The following is an 11,105-nucleotide window of genomic DNA, read 5'->3' on the forward strand; positions in this document are numbered from 1 at the left end:
GAAGTCAGTGGAGATGAGGGCAGAGGAGCAGCAAGCACAGAACTGTAGGGACCTCTCTCTCACCTGGTTTGGGCTGGGTGTTTGAGGTGGGGGCTGTGTGAGGACATGGCACAGCTCCCACAGCAAATCATTCCCAGCCCCAGTCCCACTCCTCCCTGGAGAAATGAAGACATGAGGAGCAGCAGGAAGGAGTGAGCTGAGCTATCAAGACACCCCAGGCTACCTTTCTCCTGTAATATCTCTTTCTTTATTGGTTGGGTACTCTGGATTTGACTGCACATATAGTGAAAAAAGCAAAAAAATTAAGGCCAGGGTAGAAGAAGAAATCATCACAATTCCAAATGCTTCTAGAAGCACTGATGCTTTTAACGCCTATTCACATGAATTATGATTGTCTTCTTGGAGTAACACCAAGAGCAATGCTGTAAGTGTTATTTAAGATACTTTGGACTGAAAATATTTACACCTTCTGCATTAGTGCATATATTAATTGCTTTTGTAGCTTTTTTGTCTTATAAAACTCTTCAGTACTGGTAGAGCCAACAGTGGCAGATGTTTTGCTTTGAAGTTCTAATAAAATCCAATCAGAACTAATTTAATAAGCTCAGTTTTCAGTAAACATCAGGAAGCTTCCCCATTAAAATCAATTCTCCTTCAGGAAGGTTGTGCTGGAAAAACAGGAGCTCAACATCACTGACCACACATCAGATCTCAATGTTTTTCTGACTCTACTAACTAGTCCAAGTCCATTTCCCCCAAACTGACCCCACCCTTTTAGCCATTATCTCTTCCCACTGCTGCTTGTAACAACTCCAGTCTTTCAGCACCATTTCCACCTTCTCCACTGCCAGCTCTTCTCCTAGCTCCATAGTAACTTTCAAAAAAATTCCCACTACATAGCTCCCCCTTGGACAGGAAAAAGTTTCATGTAATGCCTTCTGAGCAACGTGAACCTGTTGGCTTCTGAAACTGAAAGATATTAAAGATCAAAACAAGCTTTCCTCTCCCAGCAAGAGAACATGAGATATGCCTCAAATGATCCTCACTTTATCTGCCCCAGTGTCCCATCATGATGTCTGTAATCTGTTCTCAGATAGCACTGTGACAGACAACATTACCTACAGCTCTAATTCCAGATTGTTGCTAATAAAAACAAGAGTGGTAATAATATCTAGAGTTTTCCCACTGGCTGTGATTGTGCTGGAGTACAAATGATGCCTGGAGACTGTGCAGGAGATGGGAATTTTATTTTCCTCTTATGATTCACACTATCTCCTTTTGCCTTCAGGATTGCTCCCCTCTGGTGACAGCAGAGACAAGCACAGCTGATTTTCTTTATGGCTACCATGCAGTGACACATAAGTGCCAGTTGCTTTACCCAGAGAAGGATATCAAATGCAAAACAAGTCACAGCTTGGAGAGTGAATGAACAAGCAGAATCCATGGGTCTCATCCTTACAAGCTGAGCATTTTGCTGATATGATGTACAACAACTGAAGATATCTATCTACAGAAAAAAACCTCTGCGCTCTCTGAGCAGCACACTGATGTCCACCTCGTGTCCTGGGTGACAAGTTCTATGCAAGCCATTTTCAGACTCAGGGGCTGAGATAAGGATAAATTCAGGGTCTCAGCATGAGTCAGATTTCACCTTTTTTGAAGATATTTTGATGTACTGGGGCACTTTAGATACATTACACAAAATCCTTCTACAGCGTGTTGGCTGACTGAATCCATGTTTCCAGACACAGACTGTATAGAGATCTGTACAGCATAGATACACAAACACAAATTAAAACCTAAGATTTTCTAGTTACAACTATGTGAAAACTCATATTGCTCCGAAAAAAGAGCCCAAACCAGCCAGGGGTATTGTGGCAAAAGAACTCATTTATCTGCCTTGGCTAGAGAGACAAGTTAAGAGGATCACTCAGATCTTGAGCATGGCAAGAGTAAGCATTTGAACTAAAAACACCCCAAAAACCACAAAAAAAAAAAAAAAAAAAAAAAAAAAAAAGAAGAAAAGCAGAATTATTTTAAATTTCTGGTTCTTTATCTGCCTAACACTCACAATTAAATTGCTTTGTGTGAGGTAGCTCCTTGAGTCAATGAAGGACCTGTCTTAGGGGAGAATTTCTTTGAGTTCATGAGTTAAACTATGCTTGCAGAGTGCTACAGAAAGTGATTGTACTAGACTCTGGTTTTATTTTTTTTTACCCATTTTCCAGATTGTGATAGACTTTTTTAATTGTAATATTATTTTGCCTTCTGCAGTATCTGGCTTCTCAGCATGGCAGAATACACTACAAGCATTTAATTAAGCCTTATGATGTCCCATTGAGGTTGGCAGGTAGGTGTTTCATAATAGCATCAGGTATTTAAAATTACTTACACAGAAACACAAAAAACTTAACATTAGGTTAGGGGCATCAGTGGGACCACAGAAATGTCATTGCCACTTCTCCCAGTGACTGCCTGAGAGCTGTCTGACTTTGAAGTGTCTTGTGTGCTATGTCAGGCAGCAGTAAAGCTGACTGCTAGAAAGGAAGATGAAACAGAGTGTGTTATGGCAATCTTCCCAGGATTTCAGGTGACAGAAGCCAGAGTGTCTGGCCTTTGGCTTCATTCACTGAAGGACAGAAGGGTATAAGATTATTCTCCATCTCAGAAGAGGCTGTGGATGATCACAGTGCCCAAGTGTTCTGTTCTGGTATCCAGAATGGCAGCTCAAAACAGAAGGTCAAACCCTCACCCACACGAGCTGGCAGAGCTGGCTCTGGAGCTGGAAGTTGATATTTTACATGCAATTCTAAGACTTTCCTTGGGCTGCCATAATCTATGGCAGCACAGCACCTGTCACTGTAAATTACAGATACATGTTCATCCCTGGAATACACAAAGAAGGAAACACTGTGATCTATATGCTCTATAGTGAGGTCTCAGACCACTGGCTATTAAAATCAGAACTCATCTGGAATCAAAATCTCATCCCATCCATTCATCACAAGCTTTGTGTCTGAAGTTAGCTCCTCAAATCTCAAATCCTGCTTGAACCTCTCTTTTTTTTTTTTTTTTTTTTTTTTTTTTTTTTTTTTTTTTTTTTTTTTTTTTTTTTCTGCAAGAGATTTCTGGTAACTCACTGGTTTGCAGAGCTGGCTTAAGAGAGCCATGAGACTTGTGTCTGCTCACAGTGGGTTTCTAAGCATCTCTGGCTGGTATCTTTAGCTTTGATTGCCATATTCCGTGACATGAAGTCAGAGCTGGCAATCTGCTTGGTAGCAGTTTCCCGCTCACTGCTCAAGAGACAGCTCTGAATCCCAGCCCAGGCCAGGCTTCTTTGCTCATATGAGCTGAGCCACTTCTCTGTCACATACTATGACACCCAGTCTTTAAAAATGTGGCAACAGAACTTCTCTTGCCTGCAGACATGGTCTGAAGTACAGCATATATCAGATTAATGAGTTTTGCATGGGTTTTTTCATTACCTAAATGTTACCTAAATTCTGCATTTCAATCTCTGAGTGTGAAATAATCCTTTAATCATTGTGGCCCTAATTCCTCCACCTCAGCTTTCCTATCTGGCACTGAGTAGAGCACCATCTGAAGGAGAGGTCAGATGTGCAGGGCTCCTTGTGTACCTTCCACACTGCTGGGCTAGTACAGAGTGCTCAAGCATCATACTAATTTCTTTTATTTTATTCCTTTTTCTCCTATATGCCTTGATTGAGTAACAGAACAGGGAACAACAAGTCCAAAGGAGAGAGAGAGGAAAGGAATACCTGCCAAATGAATATAACTGGTACATATGCACCCATCTGAGCCAAGCAGGGTGGGCAATTAACAAAATCATTCAATCCATTCTTTCTAAGCTCTTTGCAGGCAAAAGCAATTGGGACATTCTAGTCAATAGTTATACACAAGAGATTTAAATTCTCTTAAAGCAACAGATTACAGCAGGATTTTATACATTTGAAGGGGGGGGGTTTTCTCTGCTTGCAGAGGAACAGTGTTAGGGTTTATGAAATATCTCTGCCTACTCCAGAAGTACACCTTGCATTAGTAGAATAATTTGGTTAATGTGCTGCATTTGAAGACCAACAAGGGTCAGATAAAGAGACACATGAGCAAGCTTTACTGTCACTTCCTAAAAGCTGCAGTCTGCTTCATCGTGTCCATATTTTACCAACGTGTATGCTGGCATTTCTAAGATTTATGGCAGGCTGCTAAATGCAGAAGATTGCTTAAAATAACCATCAAGCACTTAGCCCAGCCTAGCTTTCCTGAGACCTAGAAGCATTTTAGTGGGACAAAGAACCAGCAACATATCTGAAACTCAAAGCATTTAAAATCAGAATACTTTTGCCAACAGGATCATGTCAAAAGGGCTTGAAACAATCTGCCTAGGATCTTGCAGAGACCATTACCAGTTGTTATGGTTTCTCTTGTTTCTGTATACCTGTTTCTTTGGCTTTGGGACCAGCTTAGACATGTGACAGCAAAGCAGCAACTAAAACAATTTCTGCTGGAAAATCCCCTTATATATCACAAAAAAAATAAAATAAAGGCATAATAAAAGTTTTTGCATCCTACTACTGAGAGAACACATAGCACTTAGGTTGCTCTTTGGTTACCCTTAGAAGAAATGTGGGGATCCATCCTCTGTAGGAGCTCTCAGAGCACAACACACTTGCAAGTCAGGACAGATCTCAAATACTTCCCTCCCCACCTCATTGTATTTCTCGAAGCTGAACACTGATGTAAAGATGAATGGGATGAGGCTGCTCAGCAGAGCATGGCATTCTCTGGGATCCATTCCCAGGGAATGTAAATTGACAGGTATCTGCTGACTAAAGCTGGAAGAAGCCAAGGTGATCTACAGAAGCAATAAGTGTGACAGTTTGGACCTGACTCTCCTGCCCATGGAGGTGACCTCCTCTAGGAATGTGGTGCCACTTCAGACTGGTGGGAAACTATGTGTGGGAATACCAGCATCAGATCCCAGCAGCCTTAACAGCAATTTGTCAATTCCTGGGAGAGTCTCAAGGCGAGGGTCAAGGATGCAGGGTTTTCCTAGGTCCTTATGTTGAGGATGTTTCCCTTAGCATTGCCAATGCATCCAGCACTATGAGATGAAGCTAAGAAGGAACCACAGGGAGACTCACAAAGTTTATCATCTCTTTAGCAGAAAAAATTTGCCTTTATTTCCTTAGCCCTGGACAGTGAAGACTGGGTGTCGTTCCAACCTCAGCAATCACAACCAACCCACAAAGAACCCAGTCTCCCTCTTACATCATGCTGGGGTGCTGGAAAAATCCAAAGGAGGATTAAAAATCTGGAGAAATGCATAAAAGAGAAGACTAGATGGCAAAAAAAGGAAGGGAAGGGTCTTTGACCATTGGAGAACCTTTTATCTCACTACAGTCAGTTGGGTTTTTTTGGTTTCCCCTCAATCTTTTAACACAGAAAAAAGCATCATTCAGAAGGGGAAAGCAAAGGTATTTTTTATCAAGTAGATAAAAAAAGTGTAACCCCCTTGCTCCTTGAAACAGGAAGGGAGGGGTGTCTTATACCAGCCCTGAGATGAATTGACTTGGAAAAATGAGATGAGGATTTGCACTGACCATTTGACCATTTACAACAGTCCAGAAACATCCTTTGACTTGCCCCTAGCAGAGGACAGGAAAAAAAGAAACAAAGAAACAACAACAACAACAAAAAATAAAGGCAAAGGAAAAAAAAAGACAGTCATAGGGACAAAAAGTCCTTTCAGGACATCAGCCTGAAATAGGTTTCACGTAATCATTATATCCTACAAAGGAGAAATAAATCTGAGGGACAGCAGACAGGACACAGCAACCCAGACAACCAGAGGTCCATTTTCTTCCCACATTGTCTGTCTGAAATAGCTTTGTGAGGGCTTCATGTTATTTGTCACCTCCACCTACACATACTTCCTGGGGAAGGGCACAGATAGAGAGTGGCATCCCTGAAAATTCTTCCTAACTGTCTAATACCAGCAGCATCTGATAACCTCTGTGGTTTCCTGCAGAAGGGAGATGACAATCAAAACAGAGAAAGAAGCAAGAGCATCCTCTAGGTTTGAGGGGGTATGAAGGGGGAGCAGGTAAAGCCAGGGATAAAATGAGGAAGGATTGAGCAATTCCAAAAAATGAGGGTTGGGGTGGATGTTACAGCAACCTTGAGGTGAGGTGGGTTGAAAACTGGAGGGGTAAGTCAGAGCAAAATTCATGCTTGGAAGCTGCTTGTGCCTGTTAGATGTTGATTTTCTCTTAAACCCTTTTAGGTGGGCAGCTGCCTGAGGCCAACCCTGCCCACACCAGGAGTAAAATCCATTTTGCCACTTAACTGCAGGGCAAGTCCCATATGAAGAAGAGGTAGGCAGAGAGCCCAACACAAACCACAAGCCACTTTGCAATAGAATGCATTCAAATGCATCACTTCCAGTGGTCAGCTGGAGATCCTTCGGTCACAGTGTTGAACTGGAATCACCACAGACAGGAATAATGGTGATATCCAGATTTTAGCTTAAACATCACATGTCCAGTGTCTGGATGATTCTTCCCCAGGCTCTGGGCAGTCAGTGCCACCTGACAGAGCAAAGAGTCCACCAGGTTTCTGATGATGGCAGCGCAAATTTGTCCCTTCCTCAAACTGAAGCCTTTCCGCAGGCTTTTCTCAGCCTGGCCATAAATCCCTCCTCACACTAATTTATTGTGCTGTGCACTGTGAATTCCCATGAAGACAGCTTCATAAAATAACATGCAACCACTCTTATGCCTGCAATGGCATAAACAAGATTTACTGTAAACAAGGATGAGGACTGCAGGCATAAAACCAGTGGGAAGTCAGGTCTCGTGACAAAATTAGTACAATGACAGCCACTCTGAAATTTGTCTTTTCGAGCAAAATGATGAGGTAACCTGAAAGTCTCCATGACAACACAGCCCAGCCTTGCATTACAAGATGCTTATGCAAGAAAGCATCTAAAAGTATAGTGCCTGGGAAAGCCTTCCAACAAACCAACTCCACAGGCCCTCAGCTGCTTCTCCTACCTCATTCATATTATTTCCCATGTGTTTGGGTTGTGCTTCTTTTCTTTTCTTAAATTTCAGATAAGAAAGGAATTTTACACAGTCTTCTGATTGAATGGTTGCTTGCTATCTTAAATTGAAAAGGCATGCACAGAAATGTTGAGTAACATAGAATCATCATAGAATGGTTTGGGTTGGAAGGAGCCTTAAGGATCATCTAGGTCCAAAACCCTGCCAGGGGCAGGGATGGCACTCAGCAGATCAGGCTGCTCAGGGTCCCATCCAACCTGGCCTTGAAAACTTCCAGGGATGGGGCAGCCACAGCTTCTCTGCACAACCTGTGCCAGTGCCTTGCTATCCTCACAGTAAAGAACTTTCTCCTAACACCTACCCCAAATCTGTCCTCTTCTAGCTTAAAACCAGTCTCCCTTGTCCTATCATTATCTGCCTGTGTAAAAAAATCATTCTCCCTCCTTTTTGTAAGCCCTTTTTAGTACTGGAACACAACACAATTTACTCTGCTCAGAGTATTAAAACCTCACATCTTAATTCATTTTTGTTTTTCCAGAAGAGCTGTGTTGGTTGTCAGTCCCCACAGCAGTGGACAGCAGAAGCACTGCTCTTCACAGTGCATGCAATCTAAAATATGAGCTATCACATTTAGATAAATACAAGATTAGGCAAAAGAGGGAGTGCTTTTACACCAGAGGGGTTCTGGCCCATGGCAGGATACAGCTTTCTACATGAAGATGTCTGATGCCACTGAAGATGCACCAGGCTTCCCTGCTGGCCTCCAGCTGGTACTCCAGAGGAGACCATGGCTCTTACAGGTCTTGTGTCATATCCAACTCTGCATGAATAACAGAACAATCAACAGCAGAACAATGAACACCCAGGTGAGGGCCCTGAGAAACAGTGGTAGCTGCCACTACCAGAGTGGTAGATAGTAAATAAAATAGTCTTAAATTTAAAGTCTTCAGATGCCAAGATTTCATCCCATAAATCTTATCTAGAGCATATCCTGAATTTAAAAAAATAATCGACAAAAAAGAAGAAAAAAAAAAAATTATCCAAGTGTTTGATTTAGATCCCATCCCTAGAAAGCTCCTGGACTTTTCCAATGCCAGGGTCCATTCTGCTGATTTCAGTGTTACAGGGAAATGGCAGAGGGTCTGAAAAAGTGAAAGAATTTGGGGCTTGAAGCAGCCTCTTTTCTTACAGGCTGGCTGAGTTTCCCAGCAGAGCCTTCCACTAGGATCACAGAAACACAGGGGGAGGAAAATATTAAAAGATGTCTTATTAAGTTAACATGACTGGAGAATTATCCTGCAAACAAATAAACTGGGCAGGGATTATATGAGCTTTAATACAATCTTCTATCAGAGCTGAGCAGTCCCCAATCAAACTAAGTATTGAAAATAGTACTTAATGAATCTGTAAATAAATATCAGCAGGAGAGATGGCAGGGCTAAAGAATACCTTATCAGGCAAGGTCTGATCTCCAAAGGAGAGTTAAAAGGAGCAAGGGAAGATTAGAACTGCTAGAGCATCCCAGCTCCCTAATGTGTGTCCCAAATACCCAGGAAGGCACCCACAACCTTCCTTCAGTAGCTCTTACCATGCCCCTTCATCTCTGGCAGTTTCTATGGAGTGTAACACCAGTAAGCATTCAAAACATTCGTCAGTTCAAACATGCTTTGAAGTGTCTCCTTTCACACAGATTTCACTGTGTTTAAACCACCACAGACACTCCAGCAAGCTCTCCCTGACATTGCCTTTGATTAGAAGGGGTGTGCCCAGTCCTACAAACAAGAGCTGTGCACATTGAAGGGAATGTGGGAAAAGTTACCTGAGCTCACAGCAGCAAGGAGCTCACCCAGAATAAAACCTTCCAACTCCAGCCAGGCCAGATAAAGAGCATGCAAAAGCTCCACAGAGGCCAGAACTTCAGGGGAGTCAAACAGGATTTAAAGTTTAGTCATTCTGCTGCAGGGGAAGGTGAGCAGATGCTTTCCCTGGGAGCAGAGTTGGTCATCCTTCTCTTGTGGGACAGTCCTCCACAATAAAAAACCTTTTAATGGTCTGGTTTGGATCCCACTCATCCCTCTGGCCACATCCTGTTCCTCTGTGAGCACTGCTGACACAGCCAGGCTGTGCAACCATCCGAGTACCTGCCCACAATTCTGTTCCTTCTGGAAATGATTCTGCCATGGCTGTCCCAGCATCACTCCAGGAAATTCAAATGAGCCATACAAAAACACCTTAAAAAGTCTGAACAGCCAAGACAAACAACCTTCACTTCCACAAGCTGCATCATTTTTTCTCCCTTAGCTCTTCACTACAACAATCTACCACTACAGCAATCCTCCTTTTCCAGCTACTCTCTGGAGCAACTTCTGCTACTCCAGAAGCAGCAGACATACAGATAATTTTCCCAGGAAGAAGGGGAAATAAAAACCCAAACAAATCTGAACAGAGTCCTATTAGAAAGTCTAATTCCATTTCTATGATTAGCATAATACAACTGTGTACAAACCCACAACTTACAGGGCAACTCTACACAAGCCACTGAGCTGGAAAGTCAAGCAGGGAATCAGCAAATAAACAAACAGATTACTCTTTTCATTTTGTTTGAATAATTTGTTTCAACAAGGCTTTATTACATCATGCCTCATTATGGATACTAATATACCAAGGTCCTCAAGGAAAGCTCATAGACTAACATCCCAATTTCCACATGCAGTACAAAAGAAATAATATTTTGGAAGCTTCACACAACCCTTATTTATCAGTAAAAGTCTTACACTGTTACCTTTGTCTCAACTAGACAACTGAAACAGAAGGATGGTGAGAATACAATGCCATCATCACAGGGAAGGCAATACATTAATGAAGTTACAGATTATGTGGTATTTTACCTTTTTGTCAGCTTCTGACAGCTGATCTTGACACCTCACTTAAAGAGGAGTCTTCAAATCATTTCAATTACAGGAAGACAATACCCAAAATTTAACACAATAATGAGCCAATGTCAAGACTGACTGACAGCTTGGAGATTTGAGATGTCTCCTTGCACAGAGAACAATATTGATCTACAACATCTATTTCCAAGCCTTACTTTATCCCTTTATCCTATTCAAATGCAAAATAACTTTTTCCTTTCTTAATCTGTTTTTCTCTATCTTCACTCTTTCCTAGTTCAAATAACTTACCAGTTTCAGCAAGCTTGCTCTTCTGGGTGGTGTCTCTTAAAAATAAAAATACCTGCCTTAGGAGGCAGAGTGTTTATAGGAGAAGCTCCACCACACTCTAGATTATGTTAAGTGGTGGGAAGGACTAAGATCCCAAGCATGTGCATGCATATTCATCTACACCCACAGCATCCCTGGCAGCATTAGGTGAGCTTGTCCTGCTGCAGGTGGTGGCTCACCTCAAAGCATTTCCTTCACGGGCATCATTTTGAAGCTTGGATTTATTTTGTTTCTTCTTCTGAAATCAGATGGGGATAGCAGCTGAAAAAAAAATGTTTTGAGTACTACATTTTGCAATAATGAGATTCTGGTAAAACATATAAAAGACCACAGTGACTGTCAGCCTGAGTTAGATCTGGAAAAACAGCAGTCAGGTGTGTTTGTTGTTTTCTTTTTTTCTTTCCCTTTTGTGGCACAGAACTATTCTGCTTTCTGTTTATGTGTCAGACCTGATATTTGAGAAACTGAGAGTCTAAGATCTGAAATTGGAGCTCTACATGATTAATTCCCTAGAAAAGGAAAAAACAAACAAACAAACAAAAAAAACCCAAAAAACCTCAAACCAAAATCAACTATACAGTGGGCTTTTTTGGTGTCTTTTGTAATACATTTTTGCATTTTCAACAACATCTAGCAGTTTTGGGGAATAAAATTAGCATTGAGGCTGCTTGTTGCACCTGAACTGGGAGAGCTGCTGTGTTTCCAGAAATGAAAGGGCTGTGATACCTTTTGCCAGCTAAAGTTCTTTATAATTCAGAAATCTTCTGTTTAGGGATAAAAATAGCACCGTGGTGACAGGGCT

At 41.8% G+C, this 11,105-nt stretch overlaps 1 protein-coding gene across 5 annotated transcripts in view; it reads right to left on the reverse strand.

Annotated features, from left to right (window-relative positions):
• The window catches only part of FAM135B (family with sequence similarity 135 member B), a 258,471-nt gene extending 248,096 nt beyond the window's left edge, over positions 1-10,375 (reverse strand). For 4 of the 5 annotated variants that reach the window (XR_007776840.1, XR_007776841.1, XM_030229682.2 and 1 more), the window contains exon 1: positions 10,265-10,375. The gene's annotated coding sequence lies outside the window, so the exon portion shown is untranslated. The remainder of the gene's footprint in view (positions 1-10,264) is intronic. The other variant, XM_050970734.1, reaches the window with a different exon arrangement.
• Between the last annotated feature and the right edge of the window lie 730 nt (positions 10,376-11,105).

Source organism: Serinus canaria, chromosome 2 (assembly GCF_022539315.1).
Source record: "Serinus canaria isolate serCan28SL12 chromosome 2, serCan2020, whole genome shotgun sequence".
Lineage (NCBI taxonomy): Eukaryota > Metazoa > Chordata > Aves > Passeriformes > Fringillidae > Serinus > Serinus canaria.